Here is a 4,105-nt window from a genome sequence, read left to right as displayed (position 1 = left end):
GGTATATGCCCAGGAGTGGTATAGCTGGGTCCTCCGGTAGAACTATGTCCAATTTCCGGAGGAACCACAATAGTTTTTAGGAGAGCTCTTGGTCCAGTTTTCCAGTACCCACATTCAGACCAAGCTGTAAATCTGCTACATATGTGCAGAGAGGCCAAGGTCAAGCACATACATGTTCTTTGGTTGGTGGTCCAGACTCTGAGAGCCCCAAGGATCCAAGTTAGTTGACTCTTGGTCTTCCCGTGGGGTTACTATCCTCTTCGGGGTCCGCAATCCTTACTCATATTCTTCCCTATGAATCCCCATGCTCCACTCACTGTTTGTTGTGGGTGTCTGTGTCTGTCTGAGTCAGGAGCTTTGTGGAGCCTCTCAGAGGGCAACATGGTCTTGTCTGTAAGCATAACAGAGTATGATTAATAGTGTTAGGGATTGATGCTTGCATATGGGATGGGTTTAATGCTGGGCCAGTTATTAGTTGACCATCCCGAGTCTTTGCTCTATCATCCATGTCTGCATTACTTGTAGACAGTAAATTTTTGGTTGAAAGTTTTGCAGGTGAGTTGATGTTTCTATTGCTCCATGGGGATTTCTGCCCAACTTCAGGAGGTGGCTTCTTCAGATTCCATATTCCTAATGTAGTGAGTAACAGGCAAGGCCACCCCCACAGATTCCTGGTTACTTCCCTCACCCCAGATCTTTCTCTCATCTTGGAGATGCCCCTCCCCTCATCTCTGTCAGGTGTAGATTTCCTTTCATTTTCATGGCCATCTAGCCATCTCTTCTGTTCTTACCCACACTTGATCCTGAACCTCTCATTTCCTCTCCCCATTTCCTATCCCTTCCAGTTCCCTCTCTCCATTTTTTTGTCTTAGGAATATTTTATTCCCACTTCTAAGTGAGATTCAAGCTTGCTCCCTTGGATCTTCCTTCTTTAGCTTCTTTGGGTCTGTGGAGTAGATAGCATGGTACCTGTATTTTATGCCTAAAATACACTTATAAATGAGAACATACAATGCATGTCATTTTGGGACTGGCTTACTCATTAAGGACAATATTCTCAAGTTCCATCCATTTGCCTACAAAATTCATGATGTCTTTCTTTTTAATAGCTGAATAGTATTCTATCATTGTTGGGAGGTCACAGGAGCTGGAGGCAACTAGTTGTATTGCATTCATAGTCAAGAAGTGGAGAAAAAGAGATTAGTGGATACATGCTTGTAGTAGTAAGCTGTGTTTTGGAGGCTACACCTGCAGGTATGCATATTTCATGAGCCTCAAATCCAATGAAGTTCAGTAAAGTGGTGGCAGGAGAATGGAGGTCTCCCTTGGCTACCAGGCTGCTCAGAGCAGCTTGGCTCGGTCCAAGCAGGAAAGATAGGTAGGGGAAGAGGAGCTTACCTGTATGGTTCAGGAGTCTGATGGAGGTAGAGGAGAGGTGTCAGGAGAATGGAGGTTCCCCTGGGATAGCAGTTTGCTTAGGGCAGGTTGACATGGCCCAGAGTGCTCCAAGAGCAGGGCAAATGGCTGGGGAAAGAGAAGCTTATCTGTGTGGATCTAGATTCTGATAGAAGTGGAGGAGATGTGGTGGGAGAATGGAGGTCCCCCTGAGATAACAGGCTGATCAGGGTAGATTCCCATGTCCCAGAGGGCTCAAACAGCAGGGAAGATGGGTGTAAATATTTTTAAAATACCACTTTCTTTATATTTTCATTATATTAAACTTATTCAGGATTTTAATTTTTTTCTTTTTGTTTCAACTTTTCCTTCAGTAAGTAGTTCTCACTTGGCTAGATTTTCATATTCTAAGTGAGAAAAAAACTCATTTTCTTTCAGAAAAAATATTTTGTTTCAAATATTTCTGGCAAAACAAAAGAAAACAAAACAAAAAAAAAACCCAAAAACCAAATCTGGCATGCAGAACATCTGCAGAAACAATGAGTTGACTTTGGAAATGAAGAACATTGCAGCCCACAATACTTCCTTGAGTGGCCACATATTATAGAAACCTCCTGAGAATGGGCAACTGGCCAAGCTGCTGTTCTTGCAACTTAATAAAATCTATCAACCAGACTGACTATGAGCAAGTGTTTTGTAAAGAGATGACAATCAAGTCAGAGTGCCATTTAAGTCTAAATGGAAGTATGACTCCCAAGTTACAAAAGGCGGGTATAGTGACACACCCTTATGCTTTCAGCACTTGGGGGAAAGACACAGGAGAATCACCAGTTCAATACCATCCTGGTTTACACAGAGGGCTCCAAGCCACATGGAGCTCTGCAGTCAGACTCTGTCAAAATCACAGCAACAATAAACAAACAACAACAAAAACAGGAAAGAAAAAGAAACATGTTTTCTCCAGCAATTCATTTGAAATCCTAGTTATATCAACTTTACAGAAGATGGATTCCTTTATTCTAAGCAGATGGATTATAGATAGAAAGACACACAGATAAAACATTAAAATACACAGACATATAAAAGTGGCAGTGTTAATCTTTCTTTTACTTTAAAATCAACATACCCTCCAAGATGGCCAACATAAATCATCAAATCTGTGAATATTCTATTTGTTTCAGAAATCAAGACACACTTTGACAATATATTATATTTTCATTTAATATCTTCATGACTGAAAATATTATTCCATTCATTGTGGCCTTTTATCTGTTAGCCCAGCCCTGAATGTTGTGCACTTTTATATGGTTCTTCCCATTATTAATATGATAAAATGATTAAAAGTTAGTGAAATCTCTAGTTTCTTAAAACAAATTCTAGTTGCTCATGATATTAATGAATTTAGATTTCTTTTTGAATTACATCATAGTTTTTATAGTCACATTTTATGTACTCTTTTATACAATATCAAACAACTATACTTTGGAAAACAAAGTGATCTGTTATCATTTTAGCTGGTTTATGTTGTAACTTCTAATCTATTGGAATTTTATTTATTCATAGATTTGTTTTTAACCCTATTTACCTTCATATATGGATTATAGTTCCCTCCTTCCTCCCTCCTTTCCTCTCTCTCTTTCTTTCTTGCCTTCCTTCCTTCCATCTTTCCATCTCTTTCTCTTTCTTTCTTTCTCTCTCTTTTCATTTCTTTCTTCTTGATTTTCAGTAATATAGTTGGAATGTAAGACCCCAGCTGAGCTTGAGAAGCCCTCTACTACTGAGCTGGATTCTAGAAAAGTTTTTTCCCCTGGGCTGAAGGAAAAGGCTCATGTACACACTGGGCAAACACTTCCCCTTGTGATGTTCCAACCCTCCATTTTCCAATGCAGTTTGAGACTCAGCTCTTTTTACAGGGAAAGGCTTTTCTCCTTGGTTATAACTCTTATTCATGAAAATGTTAGTCTTCATTATTATTATTTTCCTTTCATTTTTATTTTGAATTTATATTCTCCAACATCAAACATTTAATACAACTTAAATTGATGTTGAATTTTATCTTAAATTAAAACAATTTATAATTTTACCACACTGATTTTTATTTTCCTTTCTCTGCTTCTCTTTTCTCTTCTTTTCTTTCTTTTCTTTTCTTTTCTTTCTTTTCTCTTCCTCTCTTTTCTGTTCTGAGATTCCAGGTTAGCTAAAGTGTCTAGTGATAACTTCAGCCTCATGCTTGGCTAGTATTTCACAGAATAAGTAATAGTCCCAGGTTCTGTTTCTCCTTTTAAATGGCTCTTGATGCATTCTCATAGCCCTAATAGTGGTCTATATTTTGATGAGAGGAAATATTAAAATGTTTGCTATCGGACTGCAGCTATGAACTTAGTTAGCCTTAAACTCCCTCACTTCTACAAATGTGCTGAAAAAAAAAATTAACAAAATGAAGAATAAATTGTATACCTAAACAAAGATGCGGTAGAAGACAATTCCTAGTGTCTTTTGTTTGACCTACAAAGTACACAACAACCCCACTTATCTGGAATGATTTATAATCTTTTTTTTTTCTTTCATCCAGGTCTCAGTTGTTTATGTTTACTTTTAAAAGGTAAAATTGGGTTCTATACAAGTTTATAGAATTTTGCTTCTTTCTTTTCTTTTAATTTTCTTTTTTACATGTCATATGATTTCTTCTTTCCCAGTTCCCCCCGCAAAA

This window comes from Mastomys coucha, unplaced genomic scaffold, assembly GCF_008632895.1.
Source record: "Mastomys coucha isolate ucsf_1 unplaced genomic scaffold, UCSF_Mcou_1 pScaffold19, whole genome shotgun sequence".
Lineage (NCBI taxonomy): Eukaryota > Metazoa > Chordata > Mammalia > Rodentia > Muridae > Mastomys > Mastomys coucha.
Note: the sequence above shows the minus strand (reverse complement) of the source record.